The sequence below is a fragment of the Taudactylus pleione genome, unplaced genomic scaffold (genome assembly GCF_031769625.1).
Source record: "Taudactylus pleione unplaced genomic scaffold, aTauple2 ptg000172l, whole genome shotgun sequence".
Taxonomy (NCBI): Eukaryota; Metazoa; Chordata; class Amphibia; order Anura; family Myobatrachidae; genus Taudactylus; species Taudactylus pleione.
The window spans coordinates 1,170,943-1,181,845 of record NW_028284574.1 but is presented as its reverse complement, the minus strand read 5'-3'; positions in this window follow the sequence as shown (position 1 = coordinate 1,181,845).

Genomic DNA, 10,903 nt, shown 5'->3' with positions numbered 1-10,903 from the left:
CTGAATAAACCTGTGGATTGAACTATGAGACAATAATATTGTTATTTAAAGAAGAATTATATTAATGTATACACTGTGAAATAATAATTGTTAACTTTGACAGCACTGATTTGCTCTACTTTATTAATGTAAAAATATGCAAAAACAATAAATTTTTGTGTAAAATTGCTGTGCTTGAACCCTATCCCTGTCATGCCACATTTATGCCTTCAATAAGCTTCACAGGGCTCAGCTCTTCCTTATAGTGTGATATCCCATTAAAGTAAGGCCATTTTGGAAAACAGTGCAGAGGCCGATGCCATTTTAAATAAAGTATTTTTTAAGAGACATTGAGGAGTGACAGTTGAAGCCATTGGGAGAGGAGAGCTGATGTACCTGCTGATTGTGGAAGATTGTGCTCCTTGCTTCTGGTGAGGTGGCACCATAGGTATATGAGAGGCAGACCTATGGAGAAAGACTGACAGCTGCTGTACTTTTCTTATGAGAAGGTACAGAAGGAGTTGTCCCAAGTACTGTGATGTTATTTAAGTAGTCAGTGTGTTGCTAGGATAAAGATTACAGGTTTTCCCAGACAAATAAAGTCAAAGAAAGTAGTCATCACCACTAAATCAAGGATTTCAGCTTAGGATCCATATTTGCTTGTCAACAGAACTCCATTCCCAGGTTCTTCATACTATTGATACACTACATGAACTCAGCTAAATCTTATGAAAAGTACCTAGTGATAACTCTTCCATATTAATTCAACAGAGATTAAATAAATATACTGGGTATGAAATACTGGCAGTCTGGATGCCAGCTGTCAAAATACTGACAGTGGCATATGATGCTAAGTATCCCAACAAGGATGCCGACTGTCGGGTTTCTTGCAACGGCATCTGAACTGGTGTCAGAGGATTAGGGTTAGGTACCCCGGGGGTGGGTTAGGTTTAGGCACTAAGGGGGGAGAATTAGGTTTAGGCACTAACAGGGAGCGTTAGGGTTGGGATGGGGTGAGAGGAGGGTTAGTGTTAGCATGTTGAAACAGATTGTTAGGGTTAAGGGGAGAAGGGGGGAGGGTAAGTATACTTACCCGACCCTTGTCGGCATTCTGAGCATTGGGATGCCGCTGTCGGTATATTTGACAGCAGGCATCCCGACTGCCGGGATTTCATACCCATTTCCTTTAATATCCAGCTGTGGTGTGCCTATTCAGTGGCTCTTGAACCATTTTTGATGTGAATGTTATTGACTTTCTTCCTTAGCACTGCAATGATCTTAATTTCAGTAAGATTCACTTTATGTATACATTTTTGGTTAAGGCCCCAAAGTGTGCACAAAGAGTTTTCTAAAGCAACCCAAGTTGTCTACATTCAAGTGATATGAGTAGAAATCTCAGTTGATACAGTGTCCAGGACATTTGATTGAGTTAAAATTAGATAAGACATTAGTATATACAGTTAGACAATTGCCTAAAAGTTATTTAGTCAGAAGGATAACGGATATTTGCTCTAATTTAATGTCAAAAGTTTATTGTATCAGTTAAGAATGAGAATGCATTGTTAGAGTAAAATATTAGGAAGATGTATGTGATATTGTTGTCTGTAAATTTTGCAAAGCACAATTGTGTATATTAAATTTACAAACTGTGATATTATTTATACCCTTAAGTGAAAAAAGTATATTTAGGATATTTACTTGACCTATTTTTAACAAAATCCTGGCAGGTTATTTCTTACAAAAATAAAGTAAACTTTTGCACAAAGGGTTGTGAAATAATTGTGTTTGGGGGGTGAGCCCTTGCCTTTCTGCTGGAGAATGGTATAGCAAAGAGCTGCTGCCAAAGAAAGAATTCCCCACCAAGTTAACTCTGACCTGTACCAGCAAGACTCCTTTTACACGCTTACCACACCATAGTATTGCAATAGAAGATGATTTCTAGAACAATGGTAGAATAAACTTTAGTTGCTGCTGCAGCCCTTCTTTCATCTGTCAGTTTATTTTTTTTATTTCAGAATCTCTTCTTGAAGAGTGCATTTGGGTAAATTCCATTCCACAACCGGTGTTTGCAAACAGCCACACATTGGATACAATTTAAGTTTTCAGCCATCAAACCAAAGGTTAGTAAATTCAGTGGTTTGGCACTGAAAGTACTTGCAATGTGCATGGTTTGAAAATGTCATACAAAACTGCTGATTAGTAGTGTATTTCTCCCCTTCATCTTCATTTGTAGGTACATATAAAATTGCTAATTTTAACAATGATATATAATAAAATCAGAAATAAATAAAATACTGATCTAACAGGTTTAAAATTTAAATTGGATAAATAAAGATTCTAATTCTTTCAAGTCAGGTCTATGGAAGAGACTACTGCAGAAATTCACAAAGCAGTGTAATATCTTGTCACACAGGATAAGCTTATTAAAGTATCCACTTAACTTAAAGATTGCAACATGTCTGATCTGTTTACCTTTTTGCATGATCATCTCAGAATGTACAAAGCAACTTCACATTCTCATTCTCTAAATGCTTACAGTATTGCAGTATTTTCTGAGGATAATTTAAGACCAGAGAATCATATTCTGCTACTCTGAGAAATTTGAAGAATTTGATACGGGAAAAGTAGCCCAGGAAACTGACAAGAGCCAAAACTAGGATTTATGTCACCCGGGGCAAAGCCATAATTTGGAGCCCCCCCAAAAAAAAAATACAACATAGAGGACGATAAGGGTGTGTGGTTTTGTGACACAGTAATGCCCCATTGAACACATTATGTAACAGTGATGTCCCTTATAACACATTATGCAATACAGTAATGCCTCTTACAACACATTATGCCACAGTAATGCCCCTTATACATTAAGCCACAGTAATGCCACTTATTCATTAAGCCACAGTAATGCCCCTTATTCATTAAGCCACAGTAATGCCCCTTATACATTATGCCACAGTAATGTCCCTTATACATTTATGCCACAGTAAGGCCCCATATACATTATGCCACAGTAAGGCCCCCTTTACATTATACCACAGTAAGGCCCCTTACACATTATGCCACAGTAAGGCTCCTTACACATTATGCCACAGTAAGGCATCTTGTACATTAAGCCACAGTAAGGCCTCATCTCCCTTTTCTTACATGTCAGGGCCGTGCGGTCGGTGGCGTGGGATGAGGCTGCCACATGCTGGGGAACTGTCAGTACTGCAGTCATTGTAATGTGGTGCTGCTCGCGAACCAATTGGATCTCACGGACCAGCAGCCTCTGCTGATTGGCTACCGGTCCATGAGCACTGATTGGCTTGCGATCGACACCACATTAGACTGACGGTGTCTCTGTGCCTCTCAAGGCCGGGATGCGGCTCCAAACCCACAAGATCAGCAGCCTAGCCTCCTGGAAGACTCTCCCTGGCACACCCTCTAGACCAGCACCCAGGTCACATGCCCCCTTTGCCCCTCCCTCCTAGTTGCAGCCCTGCAATATGTTGCTTGTAATGAATGAATAAAACAAGATATAATAGGGCAGTGGTTCTCAAACTTAGTCCTCAGGACCCCACACAATTCACATTTTCTATGTCACCCAGAAGGTGCACAGGTATAATCATTACTCACTGACACATTTTATAAGATCCACAGATGGAGCTATAATTTCACGAGTACTCCTGTGAGGAGACCTGGAAAACATGCACTGTTTGGGGTTTTGAGGACCTGTGTAATAGGGGATTCCACAACTTTCCTCTGTGTGCTTTATTGTTTCCCAGAAGTGGAGGATACTGTGGGCCTGATTCAGAGCCGGACGCTCTGACAGAGCGCTCGCTCTGAATCAGGGCCATCCTTCTTGTTTTACAGAGCGGCCTCCTGGCCACTCGCATAGCTGTGGGTGACAACCCACAGCTATAGCGAGCAGCCAGGAAAATGGTCGCGATGGTCAAGACAATCGCAACCATCGGGCTTGCGATGAGACCCTTGTGGTAGGGGCTCATGGCCGCAAGGCCCAGAGTGCTTTTGGCTCTAACTGATGTCAGTGGGGCCGGCCCTAGATGGTAGGCGTTCCCATGGGAACTCCTCCGTCTGGACAGCCACGCCGCCGGCCCGCCCACCAAAGGGGGCATGCTGTCACTCAACATTGACAACACGCCCCCTTTGGTACGAGACCCGGAGCGACGCTATCCGGGTCTCACCCATGTGTGCAACAGAGCCGGCTCCGTTGTGCGTATGCGCTCTGCCCCACCATCGACCCGCTTGCGAGCGCATATCGCTCACGAACGGGTCTGAATCAGGCCCTCAGTCCAATGGGTGAACTGTGTAGACTTTTGTATTCAAACAGGATTTATAGAAAAAGTGCTTACAAATAGACTCAACCAACTTGGTTGACCCAGTCCAAGTGTGGTTTATGCCTTCTAGACCATCACTGGATAATACCAGGACTAGTGCCCTAATCTCACATAAAAACAAGTATAAAATGTAATAAATTATATTTGCAATCAATGCAGAGATGCCTTTGACAAATTGTCATGAATCTTTGTTTCCTGTGCCTCTGCAATTTAACTTTATTGGGTATTCATGCATTGTGCCACACACTCTTCCTCAGCAGTTTTGACCAATGGGCTTAACTCATCCATATTCAAGCTAAGCAATGGCACAAGAAGCAACCAAGGGCCAGAATCAGAGAAACAAGGACAAGGTTCCATATCAGAAGTCAAAAAGGAGGGCCAGGTGAAACACTGAGAAAACAGACTGGAGCAGGAACTGGAATGCTGGAGAGCTAATACTATGACAAATTATGATTTCAGCTGGGAGTTTAAATATGCTAGGTCTTTCTAATTTGATGCCAGCTATGATGCAATTGGTCACATGACCACTAGTGCAAGTATCAGTGTGCAATGCATACCCACCCTTATCATGCAGAGCGGCACACCAGCTGAATATCAGGATAAGGAGCAGCAGCATGGTCATAGGGAAATGCAGGGGGGTTCTGGTTGACTGGAATTTCCCCTCCTCAGTCCACACCATGACCACAATAGAAATAGTAATGTAATATAGTTTTACTAGTGCTGCATGTTCTTCTCAGTATCACAAATGAAATAACCAGCACCACCTGTGGATCTTTTAACATGTGTCAGCCAGTAATAAATAGACCTGTGCACTGACTAGGACATCTGGAAAACATGCACTGTTAGGGGTAGACTGCTATAAACCATCAATAGGATTAAGAATTATTATATAGTATTAATACACTATACAATGCATATGGAAGCCAATATGCACATATATGTCCACGGCAGTGCTAGGTTCTTCTGCTGCTCTCCCAGACTCCAAGCCTTGCTCCAATGCTCTGGAATGGTGCCCACATCTGAAATAAAAACACTCAGCTCAGGCAGGATGGCCCTGATGCCGTATTTAATGTCTTATTGTGATCGCTTGTCCTGTATATGCTGGAATTATGACACACAATACGCTTTGTATGACACATATTAAAACTGGTTAAGTGCTAATTATGCCCTCTTCATGGATTGGCCACACTCACTCTACAAACAAGGATTTGGATACCCCCCTCTAGAAATTGTGTTTGCCACTGATGGGAGTTCAGCTGAGAGAGTGGGTTCCAAAATCACCAGACCCAATAAGAGCATGTCAGGCTCTGGCAAATCTTTTTAACACTGAAAATTGGCAAACCTAGAAAAAAGTGCTTACACAAGGAAAATATCCAAAGGACTTATCTCAAAATTATATCATACTATTTTATCATCCATGAATCCACCTCCTGAATCTTTCAAAGAGACATAGAACAAAAACCCAGGGCAGACCTTGGATCAAGAGTGTTGTTGGCTCATTACATAACATATCGTTAAATCATCTATTAAACTCCCCATCGTCTGATATGCGCTGCCTTCTACCAACATGAGTAAAACATCTTAAACCTTAACCATTATGAAATAAACATACGGACACTTACTTAAAGGGAAAGAAAGGTCAGCTTTATTAAATTTATAAACTATTTAACCTACCATTTACATTTTATCTAACTAAGTAAAGGTAGAAGAAGGAAAGGATAGACACAGTATGGAAGTGCAGAAAGAACGTCCCCACTAAGCAATATAACCATATGCACACTCACTCAGATCTTCCAAGTGGGAGGCGAGCAGCCAGCCCATTACTATCCTCAAGGTATCCACCTCCCACCCCAATGACACAAAATAAGGCCCACCTGGTTAGGTGGTTACTGCTGATCCCAGTAGGGTAGAATCAGCCTAAGCCTTGTTTTGGAAGGGAGCGCACCTCAAGCTGCAAAGACAGATAACAACTGCAACCATTCTTTCCCGCCAACAGCGATTCCTACAAAACTGCACCACCACCATACCCTACTCTACAACCCCTTGAATACCCCTAGCTAAATCCTCAATAAAAATAAAGAAACCCTCGGCATTCAAATGCACACCATCCGACCTGAAAAGATGGACATCTCGGAACCTGATCAAAGGATGTGGTATGATTACTCCTCCAAAACCCCAGACAGTATACCCAACCACCACATTGATCCTCCTTCTCACTACATCCAGAGCCCCAGTGGAAATACAACCTCTCCAAACCCCCTGAGGAATGATCTCAGACCACAAAACCCTACAAAAAGGCCACATGGCCACAATTGCCTCCAGATCCACCGAAATGGAACAGCTCAGATCCAAAGATGTATGGGACCTAATTAAAAATTCCAATAACAAAGCCCAAAGCATGCCACACACTCCTAACCATCTAACCCTATCCAACAGTGGGAATAAATCCAAACTCTGTGCAAAATTGAACCAGCCGGCCCAATAAACAAAAGAATGCCCCACAATCCAGACAGGACAAATATCATCCTGAGCACCTGTAAAATGTAAAAAAAAAAAAAATCATAAGACCAAATTAGAAAAGAAGGAAGAAGTGAAGAAACAGATAGCTAGGACAGTAATAGGAGGGGGAAAAGATCCCTACTTGACCTGTGGCAAAACACAAAAACTCCACTAGCCGGCATGCAACTGAAGTTAAAAACTAGTGGTCAAACAAAATTCCTCAAGACCCCCAAATATGGTGAGTAGCTAGTCCTATAGTTAGGATCAACAAAAATTTTTGCGAAGTCTGATTATGATTTATATGCCGCAGACTTCCAGCGGCCCAGGGCTTTAATTTGGTCAATGGAAAAACCTGATGCAGCAGCCGACGTAGCCACCCCGATTCTAAATGAATGGGTACCAAAATTACCAGGGGACAATCCAATTGCCACCAGGCCTGCTTTAAAACCTAACCAAATTGGAAACGGGTCAATGGAGAACCATTGGCATGCTGTAACCATGACCCATTTGTGGAAGGACAATGACCTTGATAAAACTTGGCCCACACCACCGGACAAACCTCTGCATCAGTGCATGCCCACATGGAAATCCAGTGACCCCTTCCCAACGGATCGTCTTAGATCGCCAAATGTGACACAGCACAGCCAAATCTTCCACAAAAACATCAGAAGACAAAAGAGATGGCAGATCTCGTTTTGAAGGTGTCACCAATTCTGAAACATGCAACGCTTCATGAAAGGCCATAACAAATGCCAAACTAATAACCGAGTCTCAAAATCGGAAAAACAAATGGTTATAAAGACTTGCAATAACCGCGCCAGAAGACACAAATCGATGGGGCACTGTATATCAGGAGGAAGAGGCGCTATCCTGGCCTACCCCTTCAAAGCCTTTTTGAATAAAAATTTTTTTGAAAGATCCTCCAAGCCCTTAACCTGAAAAAAATGGGACAAACCTGCTAACACCTTTGACGACACGGCCCTGGACCTGCCTGATTCATACAAACTCCACACAAAAGCGAGAATAAGGTTCCAACTGGTCTTACCTCGGTTTTCTGTGTAAGCCATGAATCGACGCCATTCAAACCAGCAAGTCTGATAACTTTGCAAGGTTCCAGGAGTTAGCAACCGATGAGCTAGCCCCTCCATGCCAACTCGATAACCTGCCAGACATAAGATGGGCATGACTCACCGACCTGAGAAGCCAACAGGGCCAACTTACGGCAACACACCCAGTCAAACAGTGACAATGCGTCTGCAATCTCATTCTGAACCCCCGAAACATGCTGCGCTTGAAACAGGATGTTAAATTGCAGGCAACGCAAAACAAATTTTGCAAGCAAACGTAATGCTGGGAAGGAAGCGGCCCTCTGTCAATTAACAGTGTAAACCACATTGAGATTATCACACCAAAAAATGAAGCTGCGATTACACAATAGGGACCCTAGAGTTCAAGGGAAACAATTACAGGGAAGAGCTCTAGAAGGAAAAGAACCCTCATCAAGCCCCTGGTCACCCGCTCATTGGGCCAAGGGGCCGCACACCATCTACCATCCAAGTAAGCCCCAAAACCCGAGGAGCCTGCATCTGTAAACAACTGGATCATGCAATTAGATTCCCCAGGCGAAATCCAAAAGCATACTCCATTAAATGCAGAAACAAATTCAACCCATACTCTGAGGTCCCTCATTAGCTCAGCTGAAAGACAAACAAAATGATGTGGTTTCCGAACCCGCAATGCAGCCCGCACCAATTTCCGAATAAACACCCTTCACATAGGTATAACCCGACATGCAAAATTCAAAAGACCCAACAGTGACTGAGCCTGGAGTAAAATAATTTTACCAGACGCCAAAGCTCACTCCAGCACCTTGTGAAGCTGGTTTACCTTCTCTTGTGGTAGATGGCACACCCCTTTCAAGGTATCGATCTCGATCCCCAAAAAGGACATAACCATATAAGGACCTTCGGTTTTTTCGCAGACAATGGGCACGCCGAACTCTGCGAACAATGAAAGGACCTCGGCTAGCAGCTGAGAACAACGTGAGGACCCAGAGGGACCCACCAAAAGGAAATCATCCAAATAGTGAGCCACTCCCAGGTCCCCCATCCGACTCATAATACATCAGTGCAAGAATGTGCTAAATTTTTAGAACTAAGCGCACAAAATTTAACATTCCCGTAAACCAAAAACAATCTGGATGCAAAGGCAACAGCTGAAAGGCAGATTTAACATCGATCTTAAACAAAAACCGCGTGGAGTCCTAGTCTAGTTCACGGTGTCGCCGGGGACGCCCGGATTCTACTGCCGTGATATACACCTCTAATTGGATCGTGGACTGACCTGCTGGATGCGTGCCTATGTGGGGAGAGCTCTCCGGTCACGACAACGATTGCTGTTATACAGCTTACCTCGGACGTCCTCATTTAGATTCTGCAACCGTGAGTTATAAGCCCGCACATTGAGGCTGGTTTTCCAAAGTGACTATTCTTTTAACTGTCGGGTATCCAGACGGCCGTATGGCTATTGTTCATTAGCACTATCGACAATTGTATCTGCTTCCTCACACAGGATACATTGTATCTATGCTATAGCTACTGTCACAGTTTTTTCGGCTACAAGTGGAGCTTTTATTATCATACATTTTTTCCTCCAAGGAACTCAACTACCAGTAATTGGTTAGCATTTACTTAGTGTCATGACACTTAGTCATTATTAGATACATCTGCAGATTTAGGATAATTGTTGGGGTTTATTGTATGTATATTCATTTGTATTGTCACCATTGCTTCTTTTAATAATTTATATGTGCATTTGGCACGTCCAGTGTGTGTTTTTTGTTTGATATCTATTTACGGAACTTTCACAGTAGGTTCCATCTGGACTTGCAACGCAGTACTATTATACATATATATTATCAATACTATTTCTAGGGGGGACTAGTTAAGCGCCGTGTTTATATTTTGTTCTTGGTCAACATCGATCTTGGCCATGAGCGCCTCAACCCCAAAGGCCCTAACCATATCTAAAGCTTCATCAAATGACTGATACGTCACCTGACATAGGTCCTCTGGGATTGCATCATTAACCAAAAAACCCTGAGGCCAAAACAAATGCTGGATAAGTTGAATTTCCCTTCAATCTTCTTTGGTACCACCCCTACCGGAGACAATACCAAATCCAGCAGCGGCTGCTCTGAAAAGGGGCCTTCATGACCTTCTTCCGCAAAGCCACCAGAAAGTCAATCATGGAATGTAAATTCCACGGCAAACCCACGGAAACCTCATCAATTATTGGGATATGAAAGCCATGAAGAAACCATCATGCAACATAGCCACTTCAGAATGCCTGGAGTAGATGTCAAGCCAACATAACATGGTGGCTACATCTACCGGCGTGGGAGCCCTACTTAGTACCAAGACCCCCAGGCTGGCTAACCGACGAGGAGACCCCACCCCGGGCAGTTGTTGTATGACTGTTGCCTTTCCCCAGGTGAGATTCCCCGCAGCGCAAACATTAGTGTAGAAAATGACATTTTGACCCAAAGGGACAATGACTGTTGTTGAACACGAAGCAATGCCCCTTCGTCGTTGCACCCATAGTGGATGGCCTTGCTTTCCCAGCTGACTTTCCTTTTTTCACCCCCATAACCATTAATCCAACCTGCTGAGGCTGTGTCACATCCAACCACACCTCCACATCCTTGGAGCCGAATTTTATGACCGACCGCCTGTGTTGTCTTTGATGGAACTCCTCGTCATTAGTTCGCCACACCTGACCCTTAGCTGATCAATACAGGCTATGGATCAGGTCTAAGTATTGCACCAAATTAATGTGCTCGTTGGGAAGCGTTCGCAATTCACATGCCATAAAAAACACAGAACCAACTAAACCAATTTGTGTAAGACTTATAGGAGTCTTCGCACTTCTTCTTCCGCGCAGCCACCAAGCTTTTGCAGGCCTTAGAGGTCAAAGCAAAAATGTAACGACCTACACGAATGCGCTCCCTTATCCTTGGACGAAGACCCCTGAGGATGGCTATGTTGGCACAATGAACCCCTCATCCAGGTCCTCCAAGTCAGAGGAGCTAA